Source organism: Mus caroli, chromosome 2 (genome assembly GCF_900094665.2).
Source record: "Mus caroli chromosome 2, CAROLI_EIJ_v1.1, whole genome shotgun sequence".
Taxonomy (NCBI): domain Eukaryota; kingdom Metazoa; phylum Chordata; class Mammalia; order Rodentia; family Muridae; genus Mus; species Mus caroli.
In genome coordinates, this window is record NC_034571.1 from 9,734,395 (window position 1) to 9,751,296 (window position 16,902).

Sequence of the window (16,902 nt, forward strand, 5' to 3'; positions counted from 1 at the left end):
CAGTCAGGTTATGGGTATTTCTTTAGGAAATAACTTAATTAATTCAAAATAAAGTAGTGAAGATTTAGAAATTTGTCCCATGAGATATCTACTGTACTTATTTTTTTTTACATACTGTAAAATAAAATTATGTTGCCATCATGGCTTCCTTACTTTTAACTCAGAGAAGCAAATGTACTGGAGGGTCAGACTTTCTACAGCATATATAATTTTCCTCTGATAAAAAAAGAGATCTGTGCTAGAGTTTGGATATTGATTTTTCCCTTAAAGATCCATGTTCTAGGTTACAAGCCCAGCCCACTGCTATTAGAACAATGTGGAGGAGCTAAGGGGTAGGGGCGCAGTGGCAGGGGAGAAAACGGCATTGCTAGGAGTTATGTCCTGGAGGGGTATGTGAACCCTGCCCCCCCTCCTTTCTCTTTTGCTTCCTGGTTGCTCTAAGCTAGACAGCCCTTTGCCAACCATGAGCTCCCTTTGGGACGCTCTGCATGGCTGAGGCCCAAATCAGTGGGGCCAAGAGAGCTGGGCAGAAATCTCTAAAATTTGAACCCAAACCAATCCATCCTTTTCTATTTTAGTTGGCTACCTCAGGTATTTTGCTACAGTAAGGGAAAGATGAGTAATGCAGGGACCGTGGAACACACGGAGAATTTACATTACCTAAAAAAAGCTCTCTCCCGTTTCCCTTTCCCACTTTTCTATGAAGATGTTGATGTTTTGCTGTATTGTACCTCTTGGAAGTATGTTGAGCCAAACTTTTGCTTTATGCATGGGATCTGTCTACAACTTTGGATACTTGCCATTATTTTAATCTTCTAGGAATATGCATTTTTTTTTCTATTTCAGCTATCCTGCCAAAACTGCAAGAAACCTTTATGAAGAAGGCATAGATTCCAGGTACTGTAATCATATGGGAAAGTTTAGCAGCCCACGGGAAGGGAAAATCCCTAGCAACTAACATTATTTGACCCAAACACTACTGTGAGCTCCTTTGTAATAACTTCTTTAACCCACAGTGACTTAGAGGGCATTATTCTTCCAAGTGAAGCAAATGAGAAACCTGTGATCCAGACATAAATTATTTCCTCAAGATCATCCAGCAGCAACTGAACTGAGTAACTAGGTAGTCTACCACCAGAGGCCTTGCTCTTTGTAGTCTATATTGTGAAGACCTAAGACTCTGATTATGTGGGTGTCGTAATTAGAGTTTACATTGCTGTGATACTACACCATAACCAAAAGCAACTTAAGGAAGAAGGGGTTTATTTTAGCTTACAACTCGCAGGTTACGCACTATCATGGAGCAAAGTCAGGGCAGGAACTCAAGGCAAGAACCTGGAGGCAAAAGGAAAAAGAATGGAGCAGAGGCTGTGGAAGAATGTTGCTTATTAGCTTGCTCCCTATAGTTTGCTCAGTGTGCTTTCTTATACAACCACCCACAATGAGCTGGACCCCCCCCACACACACACACCATTTATCAATCAAGAAAATGCTCTGTGAGTTTGCACATAGCCCAATCTTGTAGAGGCATTTTCTCAATTGAAATTTCCTCTTCTTAAATAACTCTTTTCTTGTGTCAAGCTGACAAAACAAGAACCAGGCCAGAGAGTGAATAAGTTAAGCATAATCTCGACCCAACATCCAGATTCCATTAAACAGGACCACAGACTTTAGAGCAGTGGTCATCAAAGTTTTTGTGTCAGGTAATGGATATCTAGGCTTTGTGGACTAGAGGAAGGAGTCTCTGTGAGGAAATGCCTCCATGAGATCCAGCTATAAGGCATTTTCCCTATTAGGAATCCATGAGGATCACTAATGTGAGTGGTGCTATCCCTGGGATGGTGGTCCTGAACTGTATAAGAAAGCAGACTAAGCAAGCCGTTCCAGGGAGCAAGCCAGTAAGCAGCACTCCTCTACGGTCTCTGCATCAGCTCATGCCTCTTGGTTACTGCCCTGTATGAATCCCTCTCCTGACTTTCTTTGGTGATGAACAGCAGTGTGGGCATGTAAGCTGAATAAACCCTTTCCTTCCCAAAGTAGCCTTTTGGTCATGGTGTTTTATCACAGTAAAAGAAACCCTGACTAAGAAATGAATCAGTCTGTGTAGTAACTACTCTACATATTAGCAAGAAAGCCCCCACAGGCAATGCAATCAGTGAGAAGGCTGTCTTCCAATAAAACTTTATTTAGAAGAATATTCTTTGTTTTCTGCCAGCTTGGTTTGTTTAGGGAGAGTATGGTTTGAGGCCAGCCATTATGAATAACATAATATTAGCTCTAAATAAAGATACGAGGTGGACGTTTGAACAAAAACTTAGATAGCAGGTAACAGTGGGTCTACTATGCATCAAAGGATAGACACAAAGGAATGTGGAATTTCAGAGATGACACCCAGAAACATTCTAGAAAATATGCAGGAATTGAGGACAAATTTTTGTCTTTCTCAACAGCCTGAGGGTGTAATTTCGCCATAAGTGGAGATGGATGTGTCCATGTTGAGACATGAGGAATCTTTGCAGCCATGTAACAAGAAAGCTGCAGGGAAATACCGTGGCTGGTGCCATTCTTTTTCTTGGCCTGGAAGTCAACTAAAGCTGCTCGTGACAGCTTACTGATGAAACAGGATTTATTTATAATGTTCTCAGGCACTTGTCCAGGTTATTAAGTTTATTGGGAAGGCTACAGGTGTGAGGGATATTGAGTGTGTTGCTAGATTTGACTCCCTAGGGTCAGGTGACATTCCCAAAGGACATGTCTGAAACTGGAGAAGAAAGTGGGGGCTGATGGCTCACCAGATTCCCTCAAAGCATGACTGGGTTCCCTAGACAATCAGGGTATTGCCTTTATTTGAGAAGCCTCTATATAAACGAAAAAATTTGAAGTTTCATATCAAGTTTTTAGGTAAAATTCTTAAGTTGAATTCAAGATGTGAGTTTGTGTGTGTGAGTGTGTGTCTCTTTGTGCTTGTATATGTGTTTGTGTATGTGAGTGTGTTAGTATGTGTGTTTGAATGTGTGTTCCTATGTGCCCATGTGTGTGTTTGTGTGTATGTGTGTATGTGGTGTATGTGTGTGTGAGTGTGTACCCATGTGCAGGTGTGTGTTTGTGTGTGTGTCTGTTTGTGTGTTTGTGTGTGTGGTGTGTGCATGAGTGTATGTGTTAGTGTGTGTATGTGTGTGTGTCTGCAAATGTGTGTGTTTGTATGTGCGGTGTGTGTATGAGTGTATGCATTAGTGTGTTTATGTGTGCGAGCATGTATACGTATGCATGTGTGTGTAGTTGAGTGTTAAAATGTTCTTTGTTTACATTTCAACTGTTGTCCCCATTCCCAGTCTTCGGGCCACAAACACTCCACCCTTTGACCCTCCCCTTTGTGTCTAAGAGGGTGCTCCCACACCCACCCACACGCACCTTACCCCTCTAGAATCCTCCTTCTCAGGAGCATTAAGCCTCCACAGGACCAAGGGCTTCTCTTCCCACTGAACCCAGATAAGGCAGTCCTGTTCTCTATATGTAGTGGCATCCATGGACCCATTCTTTGGTTGGTGGTTCAGTCCCTGGGAGTTCTGAGGGGTTGGTACTGTTGCTCTTCCTATGGGATTGCAATCCACTTCAGCTCCTTCAGTCCTTCCCCTAACTATTCCATTGGGACAGAGCTCTGGGCTCAATCTAATGATTGGCTGTGAATATCTGCATCTGTGTTAGTCAGGTGCTGGCAAAGCCTCTCAGAGGACAACCATACCAGGCTCCTGTCTGCAAGCACATCTTGGCATCAGCAGTAATGTAGGGGTTTAGTGTCATGGGATGGATACCAAAGTAGGGAAGTCTCTGGGTGGCCTTTCTTTCAGTCTCTGCTCCATTTTTTTTTTTTTTTTTGTGCCGTGTTTCCTTTAGACAGGAACAATTCTAGGTTAAAAATTTGGGATGAGTGAGTGGCCTCATACCTCAACTAGGGGCCAAATGGAGGTGGTTTCTCCTCTGGTATTTCAGCGAATGTCATCCCCATTGGCTCCTGGGAACTTCTCTCATCTCTGGCATCTGGGACTTTCTAGTGGTTCCCCCTCCCTATTCCCCATTCCCCCTCTGCTACATGTTTGTATTATTTCTTCTGGCCCTCTGAACTTCTTCTCTGTCTCTTCCCTTACCTGATCCTGCTGACTCTCTTTTTCTCCCCCTCCCTTCTCTCACCCAGGTCCCTCCCTCCCTCTGCCTCCTGTGATTATTTTGTTCCCCCTTCTAAGTGGGATTGAAGCATCTACACTTTGTTCTTCCTTATTCTTAAGCTTCATATGCTCTGTGAGTTGTATCATGTGTATTCTTAGCTTTTGGGCTAATATCCACTTATCAGTGAGTACATATCATGTATGTCCTTTTGGGTCTATGTTTCCTCATTCAGGATGATATTTTCTTGTTCAATCCATTTCCCTGCAAATTTGTCCATGTTTTAAATAGCTAAGTAGTACTCAATTGTGTAAATGTGCCATGTTTTCTGAATCTATTCTTCTATTGAGGGACATCTGGGTTGTTTCCAGCTTCTAGCTAATATAAATAAGGCTGCTATGAACATAGTTGAGCACATAATATGGTGGAGTATATTTTGGGTATGTGTGACCATAATAGGCTGTGTTTCCCAAAGTTCTAGGGATTAAGCTCAGGTCCTCATGTTTTCAAGTAAGCTCATTACAATCAGTCATCGGTTATATATTGAGTTAATTCATCACTTTCATTAATAATCATATCCTTTAAATGTTTCTGATTCTTGGATTGACCTCTAGGTCTTGGTTGATAGATCATCCTGCTGGTTTTGTGAGTGACATACTCATGTGTACATGTGTCCTATTTAAATATATGAAATTGAAGCCAGGCGTGGTGGCGCACTCCTTTAATCCCAGCACTCGGGAGGCAAAGGCAGGCGGATTTCTGAGTTCGAGGCCTGTCTGGTCTACAAAGTGAGTTCCAGGACAGCCAGGGCTATACAGAGAAACCCTGTCTTGAAAAACCAAATATATATATATATGAAATTGTCTTTGTAAAGTATGACCCAAGTCAGAACTACTAGGCTATTAACCATAGTGTTTTAATGCTTCTAGGTTAGTAGTGAACTTCTGAGATGTTATATTCAGCAAAATAGCACATAGAGAGTTTTGGTATGGAAATATATATAATTGGGAAATTCCAGCAAAATTTAACTATTTAATCTATGCCACCATAAATCTTTGGTATCACTGGTTCTTTTTTTTTTTTTCCTTCCAATTTTTATTAGGTATTTTCTTCATTTACATTTCAAATGCTATCCCGAAAGTCCCCTATATCCCCCCTCCCCTCCTCACCCACTCCCAATTCTTGGCCCTGGCATTCCCCTGTACTGAGGCATATAAAGTTTGCAAGACCAAGGAGTCTCTCTTCCCAGTGATGGCCGACTAGGCCATCTTCTGTTACCTATGCAGCTATAGACACGAGCTCTGGGGGTACTGGTTAGTTCATATTGTTGTTAGTGTCTGGCAAACACAGAAGTGGATGCTCACAGTCATCTATTGGATGGAACACAGGGCCCCCAATGGAGGAGCTAGAGAAAGCACCCAAGGAACTGAAGGGGTCTGCAACCCTATAGGTGGTATCACTGGTTCTTAACACTGGATTCTAAGCCAGTTTGGGGCCCTGAAGGAGACGTCTACATCGTCTTCATCAATCTCTCCTATCATCAGTAGGAACTTGCACCAGTGGCCTGAATCTACCAATCTCAGTCTGGACAACACAGGTCCACATGCATGTCATGCTTCTCATACAATGGAGATAAGGCATTTCAGAAAGCCAATCATCTGTCCATGCCGGTGAATCCCGCATTAAAGAAGAGACAATTTCTCAAAGGAATTACATTCTAAGACTGTGAGGAAAATGTCTACTTTATTGTTCCTTGATGGTAGGTTTTGATGGCAGGCTTAAACTTACACATAAAAAATGCTTAGATGCAGAAGCTCAGTAATCCAACTAGACTGTTCCCTTGACCTTTTATTTAACATTTCTCTCTCTCTCTCTCTCTCTCTCTCTCTCTCTCTCTCTCTCTCTCTCTCTCTCATTGTGTGTGTGTGTGCATGTGTGTGTATATAATAAAAATAGTCTCCTGGACTTTAGGTTAATACTTCTGGTGAACTCTTTGTTTCTATAAAAGCAAACTGTTTGGAATGCAACAGGAACACAAGAGCTAGCCAGCAGCCTTACCCATCAGTGGCCATGGACAGACAGGGAAGGGGGGGGACCTATCAGTGTGATGTACCTCATAACCAGAAGCCTAGAAATGAACAGTGTCCAAGGGTGGATAGTGGGTCATTATAGACTTGTTCTCACTGGTGAGTTCTAATGTACACAGGCTGCCTTTCTTGGTGTTGCTAGAGAAAAATCATTAGCACTGCTGTGTAAATAAGCATCTGCCATGGCTCCCCTTGGGACAGGAGCAAGCCCACCACTTGAGAAAAATATTCTATTGCAAACCAACATGTGATACAGAATATCTGCCATTTGATTCTGAGCACATGATAATTCTGTGAGGGGATAAGATTCAAACTCAGGCCAAGTGATTCTCTATGGTGCTGCTGATGGAGCCCTCTGTCTATGCATGCCAAGAGAAGATAAGTGAGTGAGCACAGTTCTGATACAAATGCCAGTTGATGCTTTCATTCACATCAATGAGTAAGCAAAGCAGCAACCAAAAGGTATATTAGAGTTTCATTCATTTGTCAATGACAGCTGTGATGCACTTGCTCAATCAGTTCATAAGTTTTAATACATTATTCCTTCAACTATTTGAACTGTTTAGAATATGTAATGTAGTAGCCACACACACATTTTTAAAACACTGTGTGCACAATTCATATGGCCTACAGTTGCTTAAGTCTGGAGGGCCAACAAGTGAGATATACCCTGCTTGATCAAAAGAGTGAATAGGGACTGGGGAAACGGCTCAGTCAATAGAGTGCTTGATGTATTATAAGCGAGGGCACCTGAGTTCCATGATCAGCGTGGATGTTTAAAAACAAACAAAAACAAACAAACAAACAAAAACCTCAAACAAGTAAAACAGTAACATAACTACAAAAAAATAAAATAAAACAGAGGAAGGAGGATGCAGAGGAGGGTGAGAAATCACCAGTTGTTTCACTGACAGCAAGGAGTTAACAGACTCTGTTGAAAACAAATGTATAGTTTAAAAGTTATGATGGCTGTCTTCTTATTCAATTTTGGGAAATCTATATTTTTTGATGAAGACTTGTTATCAAATATCTGCTTGTGTGTGTGTGTGTGAGCATGCGTGTGTGCTTATGTATGTATGTATGTATGTATGTATGTATGTATGTTTGTATGTATGTATGTAAATATATATCCTACCCCCAGGTCTGGTCTTAAAGCACCTTAAACAACCATCTGCAGGTAGGATAAACAGATTGTGGCCCATCAGTGCAATGTAATAGTGTGAGAAAGGAAGAAAAATAAACTGACCTGTGTAGTAGCTGAGCAGAACCATGCTCAGCAGAACCGTGCTAACTGAAATAAGTTAGGCCAGAAAACAAAGAAAGAGTACAAACTGTAATCCAGCTGTGCCAAACTCTGGGAATCAGGAGCTGGTGTCTGAGAAACTACATGTGCTTGACTGGTGCCAGAAGACAGAGAGTAAGGAAAGGGGGGTTGCAAAGGTTCCAGAGGGGATTGTAGAGAGATCAGGATATATTGAAGCTCTTAAATTGAAGCACAGTTTCACAGATGTTTGAATTACAAAATACCAATTTCATGCATTTACCTAATTGGATATGGGCAGATCAATGAGTGTGATTATAACTCAATAAAGCTGCTGTACTTCTCTGTGTGTATAAGGACAAAGGTTTATACATTGTTGTTAGGGGTTATGCTGGTTTAGTGAATTAGTGGTTGTAGATTCTCCTCCAATAACCATGACCTAACTACCATTGAGTATTTAACTAGAACTGTAGTACCAATTAGAGAGCTGTTGGGTTCCATCAAGGTATGTATACCACTTCTGCCTCTCTTGGGGTTATTGTGCCATGCTATTCACCCAGGTTTTTAAAACAAAATGAAACAAATTGTAAGCCATTTAAACAGTATATTTAAACAGTAAATAATGTAATGATATGTTAAGGCTAAATGTCCGTTGTGTTAAAAAAATGTATAAAAATCCTGGGTAGTGGTGGAACATGCCTTTAATCCCAGCAGTTGGGAGACAGAGGCATGTGTATTTCTGAGTTCAAGGCCAGCCTGGTCTACAGAGTGAGTTCCAGGACAGCCAGGACTATACAGAGAAACCCTGCCTCAAAAGAACAGAAACAAAAACAAAAACAAAAAACAAAAAAAGTATAAAAACATATTCACAAATACTTTTTGTTTTCCTTTTAAGACAAATCCTTGTTAAATATCCCACACTCATACTAGTCTGAAACTCACTATGTAATAGATGCTGGCCTCAGATTTACGAGTCCTCTGCCTCAGTGTCTGTAGTGCTGGGATTGCATGTGTACACATCATACTTGGCTACATATACTTTTATATATGCATATGTATTAAATATAATATATCATATGTATATAAATATATATGATATGCAGATAGATATAGTATTGTGTAAATTCATTTTATAGGCATATAAAATATGGATGCCTTTTATAGAATTTAACAATGTGTTATATAGAGATGTTTATGTGTTTCTATAAACAAGGTCTGAAATGTAAGGGATTTTATTTCTTATATTTTTGGTAATAAGCCTAGCTTTTGACAGCTGAGGTTATTATTTCTTAAATTTAGGTTAGTTGCCTTTAAATTAATCCTTTGCTTTTGTTTGTTTTTAAAATTAAATTATTTATTCACTTTACATTCCAATATCACTCCCCCTTCCTCCCAGTATTTCCCTTCAGGAAGATCCTTCTTCATTCCTCCCTCCCATTCTTCTTTGAGCAGGAGAACTCTCCTCTAGGTAGCACACACACACATACACACACACACACACACACACACAGAGAGAGAGAGAGAGAGAGAGAGAGAGAGAGAGAACATCAAGTAACTGCAGGACAAGGCACATCTTATTCCACTGAGGACAGAGAAGGCAGCCCCATTAGGGGAATGGGATGTGTAGGCAGGCAGGCAACAGATTCGGGGACAGCACCCACTCCTGGTCTTGGAGAACACACATGAAGATCAAGCTGCACATCTGCTACAAATGTGTTGTGGGCTTAGGTCCAGCCTGTGTATGCTCTTTGGTTGTCAGTTCTGTCTCTAAGAGTCTTCAAAGGTCCAGGTTAGTTGACTCTGTTTGTCTTCCTGTGGAGTCCCTGTCCTCTCTGGGTCCCTCAATCCTTCCCCTCAACTCTACAATGACTCCTTAAGCTTCATATTATGTTTAGTTGTGTGTCTCTGCATCTCTTTCCATTGGCTGCTGAGTGAAGCCACTGAGAGGACAGTTATGCTAGGCTCCTGGCTTTGCTGGTTGTGCTCCAGATGGACCCAACTGGAGTTAAATGATTTTTTTAAGCTGTATATATTTGAGTTTTTTTCTAGCATATGTGCATTTTCTTTCTTTCTTTCTTTCTTTCTTTCTTTCTTTCTTTCTTTCTTTCTTTCTTTCTTTCTTTCTTTCTTTCTTTCTTTCTTTCTTCTTCTTCTTCTTCTTCTTCTTCTTCTTCTTCTTCTTCTTCTTCTTCTTCTTCTTCTTCTCTCTCTCTCTCTCTCTCTCTCTCTCTCTCTCNTTCTTCTCTCTCTCTCTCTCTCTCTCTCTCTCTCTCTCTCTCTCTCTCTCTCTTTGGTTAAGAAAGGAATGATGGCTGGGAAGTCAACTAAAGAATAGAAAAAAATCATGTGGAGTGATGGAGCAGCAGTAGAAGGGGCTTGGTGGGAAAATAGCAAACAGAAACAACAATTAAACAATGGAGCCCACAGAGGACCTGTGAGGGATTGGTCAGTGGGAAGCGAGAGCAGAGAGATCCTACTTATACAGATTCTTGCAGGTGTCCTAAGGGTTTGGCAGTTTATTTATCCACACTAGAAATAAGATGTGTAGATTTTTTATGCAATTTGCATGAGTTTGCAGTTCAGATCTATTAAGGCAGCTGCTACCTTGTCAAGGTTTTAGTAGTAGGAAAATGGTCATTTCTAGTACATTCAATATAAAGACAAATATTTAGAGCGTGTAGAAAGTTCCCTGAAAGGAGTGGGATATTTTTAGTCATGGACATGGCTCTACAGCCTTAACTTTCACCTTTACCAGGACCTGCAGTACTGAAGTGGATGCTGGCCTCTGCTTTTGGCTCCACCACCACCAAGAGATGTAGCTCACGTGCACAATCTAAGAATGAGCTTCAGCTAATGATAAAAGACAGGGAAAGGGAAGGGAGGAGGAAGAAGAGGGAAGAAGAGGAGAAGGAGAAAAGTAGAGAGAGCAAGAACTACAACCAAAATCACCCGAAAGAAGATGCACAGAGACAAAAAAGCCAGGGAGTGTGGATTCCAAAGGAAGCAAAGTGAAATGAGGAGAGTCAATAGCAGTGGACCTGAGTTAATCCCCTCAGGCCCCAGTCCTCCTGTAATTATTTGGATCAGTGGGCTCGAGCAATAGGCATGGACCCTCAAAGGGTTTCGATTAGACCCATCACTGTGATCAATTAGTCTCACCATGTTCCTTCTTGGCCTTGGCCATTTTCATTACCTTGGGCCACATAGTCTTCGGTTTTTGACCCCTCCTACTATTTGCCTATAAAATGGGAACAACAATTTTTTTCTAATGTTTTCTACCTCCTGGCCTGCTCTCAAATATTTGCATAATTTACTTGGAGGGCTCCAAATGTCAGTATTTAAAACAGCTCTAAGTTCAGAGCTAATGTGTTTTGGGGATTGACTTTTGTGCTCAAAAAGCTGTGTTCAAAGTTTGAAGCAGTGGGAGAGGCAAAGAAAGAGACATAAAAAAAAAAGAAGACTTTCCTTCAAAATGCACAAACATTGGTCTTCAGTGTTTAAAAAACAAAAAAAGGCAATACTCAGCCTGAAGAAAGCAATTGCACTATATACTGCATATCTGACATACTTGGCTATATGTATTCTTCTAAAATCATGAGCTGAAGATAGAAACACTCAGAAGAAGGCATATGCATGATAAGTAAGCACATGAAAATACTCACAAAGTCATCCATTGGTACCCATGATCAGGTAACACTGCACTGCACTGAGAAGAACCAAATTTAGAAACAACAACAACAAATGGAAGCATCAAGTGCAGGCAAGTATATATGTGTATATATATATATATATATATATAAACTAGAGTTCTGTTCACTGCTGGTTAGAATATAAACCTGTCCAACTTGAAATTTGGAAGTATCTTATGAAATTAAATCCATGGTTATGCTGTACCCCACTACTGTACCCAACTATATTCACTGTTTTAATGTCTCCATGACCAAATTACTTGACAGAAACAACTCAAAATGGAAAGCTTACTGGAACTCAAAGAGAGAGTTAAAGTCCATTATGGAAGGGAAAGCAAAGTAGAGAGAGATGCTGTCATGACCTGATGGCTCCAGACTAGAAGCAGGGATAGTGTAAATGGACCCATTCAGAGTCTGCTCAAGTGGCCTGGTTTCATCAGCCAGAATCAGCCTTCAAGGACTCCTCAGTGTCCTCAAAGAGCCATCATTTAGAGCAATGAGTGTTTAAAATCTGAGCCTGTAGCGGGCATTTCTGTACAAACCATAATTCCACCACACCATTTCTATGCACATGTCCTAGAGAAGTAGAAACGTGTGTCCATGCAAAAACTCAGCCCTGTTGGGTGTGATCAAGCATCCTTGCACTTGCAAGGTGGATGTCAGAATATCTTAAGTTCAAGGCCAGCCCAGGCTACTTAGTGAAACTGCTTCTTTCTCAAACAGACAAAAACAAAAACAAACACAAAACAAAACAAAACAAAAAAAACCCTGATGGAGATATAAAGTAATTTCATTTATAATAATCTCTACATTAAGCAATCTAAGCATATTGTTAATCAAAAACATGCAAACAGTAGGTACATAATAAAAATTAAAGCCCTTTGCCTCACCAAGGAAACCCTACTGATACACACAGTAATGTGGATGAGTCTCAAGAGGATTTTGTTGAGTCAAATAAGCCAGACATCTTTGTATAAAACTGGAAAAAGGAAAAACCCAATTTTTGGTGATAAAATAGTGTAGTACTTGGTTGGTTATGGCTAAGGGAGGATAGGAGCTGGGACCAAAGAGAACTTTTAGGGTAATAAAATGTTTTATACTTTGATTTTGTGGTGGTAACATGGTTATATAAATTTGTCTAAAGTTATTGAGATATATATTTAAAATGGTTACATTTTATTGTATATGAAGAAAAAACAGACTTAACTTTTTCTTTTTTTAAAGAATGCTTACATCAAGAGGGTTAGCAAGCTTCAGAATCATTGTATCCTTAGGGCATCTTATTGCAAATTATAGCAATTTGAGGAAGGGGAGAATCCTCTGGTAGGTAATCTTAAAGCCTGTTCTAATATTAACATACTTTCTATATTAATGTTGTCATCAATCAAACATCAATCTATAAAGTGACAAAGATGCTAAGTAAATCAAGTTGCATACCAAGTCGCTTTCCTGACATCCTGACTATACTTTATAATGTCATCTACCTTCAAACAAATCAAATCTGTCCTAAGAGGCACGACTCATAATATTTGTGCCATCAGTTTTACATTTACTGTGTGGACCGTCTGATGGCAAGATTTTTAAGCTTAAGAGGCTTAAGTGACGTTTGAAAAATATCCTAGATGAAAAATATAGTACATGAATAATTTTCTTAATCAGTATAATCACCAAGAAATTGATGATCACATTTTATAACCCGCTCATAGGGCCATTTTTAAAGTCCTGGACTACTGTCAAAATATACCCATGTTACAAGTGAGCATTTACATTATAAAAGGAAGAAAATTAATAATAAAGGTCACTTTTTTATACCCCTTCTACTTAAGTTACTTCCAATTATGGTCACTTATTCTACTGTAGAATTTTTTGCCATTTAAATTTTATGACCCACTCAAGGGTACCCACAGGCACAGAAATTATATTGCTATAAAGAGTCCTGGGAATAGCCAATCACTGTGCTCTTTCTTTACCCAAGAATGACGACAGATTTGCTGCCTTAAGTTTCCTTAGCTGGTTTATCCCAAAGGTATATTGGGACAATGTAAATAGCCACTGTGTTGAAAGATCCCTTTCTGTCTCCTCTTAGACTGGGTTGCGATGCAAGGGAATCCAGAAATATCATTTTCACTTATTCTTCTGTGCAGCTATTAGGGTGATATCCTAGTCATTGTCCTATTGCTGTGAAAAGACATGAAGACCAAGGCAACTCTTACCAAAGAAAGCATCTAACTGGGAGCTTGCTTACAGCTTTAGAAGCTTAGTCCATTATTATTGTGGTAGGGAGTATGGAACTGGAGCAGTAGCTGAAAGCTACATCCTGACCCAGCTTGGCATCCTGATCCCCAGTGACATACTTCTACCAACGAGGCCACAAACTGAATCCTTGTAATCCTTTCAAATAGCTCCATTCCCTGTTAACTACACATTCAAATAAATGAACCCATTGAGCTATTTTTATTCAAACCACCACTAAAACTAGTAATTAGGATGAAATGAAAGTCTCCCATAGTTAGCCAAACTCAAGGGTGGTAGAGGTCAGAGGAAATTTTTTAGCAGTTAGTTCTCTCCTTACACCATGTAGATCACAGGAATCTAATTTAGGCCATCAAACTTGGTGGCTGGCATCTCTACCCACTGAGCCATCTTACCAGCCCTATTTTAAAAACAATCACTGCAATTTTTCCAATGGAATTACAGTACTAAATTAAAGAGATTTACTAAGTTAATGAGATTTATAGGACATTTATAAGATCTGAGAAGTTAAAGTGTTCAAGGTGCTGTGGCCTTTACATTAACTACCACACGTATGCAAAGTATTGTGGCCACATTATATTACATAACACAGGAGTTGAAGGTGCTGTGACCCCTTACATTACCTAATGCAGGAGATCAGCTATCAACTTGTCTCCCACAGGGTCTCCTTCATTCCTGCTTCTCTTTTAATGTTTTCTTTTCTTTTTCTTTTTTCTTTTGTTCATGTCTCTTCTCACCCCTTTCCCTTTTTGTTTAAGTGTTTTGAGACAGGCTTTCATGTAGTTCAGGCTAACCTTAAACTTCTTGTGTAGCTGAGGATGGCCTTGAACTCATGATCCTTTGGCCTCTGCTTCCAAGATGCTAGACTTACAGGTATGGATCACCACATATGACTTTTGCTCAAGCTTCTTTTATTTATTTTAATTGGTTAGGGTTTCGTAATTATTGCAGAATTAATATTTTGGGCCCAATAATTCTTTGTTGTTCAAAGATGCCTCATACCTCAAGCTGTACATCGTCAAATCTCTGGGCTCAAGTCCTATGAGAGATCACTATTCTTTCCCTACTTGTCCCACCAAGCTGTAGTAAGAAAATGTTATTGCCAAGCATTTCCTGGAAGACAGCATCTCCTCCAGGTGTATCAAAGTGACAATATACAAAGTCATAATGCTGTACCAGCCCAAGCTGATTTCAGTAGGTCAAGAAGACAAGTGGAGGGGCTGGCGAGATGGCTCAGTGGGTAAGAGCACCCGACTGCTCTTCCAAAGGTCCAGAGTTCAAATCCCAGCAACCACATGGTGGCTCACAACCATCCGTAACGAGATCTGGCGCCCTCTTCTGGAGTGTCTGAAGACAGCTACAGTGTACTTACATATAATAAATAAATCTTAAAAACAAACAAACAAACAAACAAAAAAAAGAAGACAAGTGGAGTCATTAATCAGGGGCTCATAAGGGTAACATAAGCTATTTACTTAGGGGAGATGACCAGGAAACCACAGATTCGAGTAAAGGTAATGGTGACCTGGAAGGTCAAGAAAGGAGCCCAGTGTTATCCGATGTGATCCCAAATGTTCTCATGAACATGTTGAATTTATGGTCCCAATGAGATATCCCCAAAATGATGGTGGTAGGGAACTGGAGATGAAATCTAGAGTTTTATAAACACAGACACACACACACACACATTTATATGTGTGCATACATATATACACACATGTGTATAGAGGTATGTGGTTTTTGTGAATATTTGTTGTACAAAATAGTGGGTTTCATATTGCCATTCTCTTTTTGTTGTTGTTTTTGTTTTTTGTTTTTTGAGAGACAGGGTTTCTCTGTGTAGCCCTGGATGTCCTGGAACTCACTTTATAGACCAGGCTGGCCCCGAACTCAGAAATCCACCTGCCGCTGCCTCCCCAGTTCTGGGATTAAAGCATGCTTCATATTGCCATTTTCATTCACGCAATTTTTCCATATATTCATTCCCTATAGTCTTCTGTTCTTCCCTCTCTCTCCATTTCCTGCCATTCCTCCTTCCAAATACTCTTCTTTCTACTTTTGCCATACACACATGCAGATATATAATATATGTATGCATTAATACATGTAACATTATAAAATTTAAATTCCACATATAAGAGAAACGTTTGCTTTCTGAGCTTGGCTTAGTTGCTTAGCCTGATGGTCTCCAGTTGCATCCCTTTTCCTACAAAAACCATACATTTGTTTCCTTTGTGGATAAATAGAAGTCTATCTATGTATCTGGACCCTGTTTTCTTGTCCACCTAACTCTTGGTGAATAGTAGGGCGATTTCAAAGGCAGGTAGCACCCATGTCCAGGTAACTCTGAAATTCTGTCTCTGAGACCTTTGCATACATTTTTAGAAATGGTACTGCTAGATCATATCAGGCCAGAGTTTTAAGATAAGCCTTCTACCTGACTTGTCCCAGGTGTGTGGATATAACTTTGAAATAGTGGTCCCAAGCTTTAGCTGTCTATGATTTCCTTCTTTACATCCACATCTTGTATTGTAGGAATTGAATTCAGGAACTGAACTCATAGGTTTAAAGGGGATAGGGGGGTAGGCAGGGGTTGGTAAGATAGCTTAGTGGTTAAGAGTATATACTGTTCGCACATAGTATCTCAGTTTTGATCCCAGCATTTACATTGGATGGTTCTCAGTCATTGTAACTCCAGGTCCAGGGGAATCCAATGGCTGCTTCTAGCCTCCTTGGGCTAGAAGGAGAAGCTTGCTTCTTAGTGGAGCTCCTTTATGTGTTCAGATATCATTGTTAAGCTGAGGATATTCTTAATGCCAAATTACACCCAAGCTATATCAAGTACCGCATAGAGATATCAGCTCAGATAGTGTCTCTGCTTCTATGATCTCCCTTACACACATAGGTCAATTATTTATAGATGAACTAAGCATTCTGAAGGATACATAGATGGGTAGTGTGCACATCAGAAGCAGGTTGACAGGGCTGTGGAGGACAATGGGGAGGAGCATCATCATTACACCAAGTGCAGAAGTGTGGTGTGAAAATGGGGCCAGGGCTCCATCACACCACTGACTCACTGTGAGCTTCAGCAATCATTCCAACTCATAGTTTTCATCTCCCCATCTGTTAAATGTCACTGGTATCTGTTGGAGAGAGAGTCACCTATTTGCTTATCCAACAAACTCTGGTTGACGTTTTACCTCCATATGTTAGTCCCCGTGTCTAGAACTACAGATGTAAAAAAACACAAAAGCTTAGAAACAAGAGGCTTTAATAGGAAGGAGATGTGTCCATTAATGTGTTAATGATGGCAAGTCACAAGCCTTCTAATAAAATGTGGATTCATTATTGTACTGGCTATTTTTGTGTCAACTTGACACAGCTGGAGTTATCACAGAGAAAGGAGCTTCAGTTGAGGAAATGCCTCCATGAGATCCAACTGTAAGGC

General features: G+C 40.2%; 1 long non-coding RNA gene across 1 annotated transcript in view; it reads left to right on the forward strand.

The window, feature by feature from the left end:
* Positions 1–846: 846 nt before the first annotated feature.
* The window catches only part of LOC115030399, a 22,820-nt gene continuing 6,764 nt past the window's right edge, over positions 847–16,902 (forward strand). The window contains exon 1 of the long non-coding RNA XR_003836005.1: positions 847–897. This is a non-coding gene — a long non-coding RNA (uncharacterized LOC115030399). The remainder of the gene's footprint in view (positions 898–16,902) is intronic.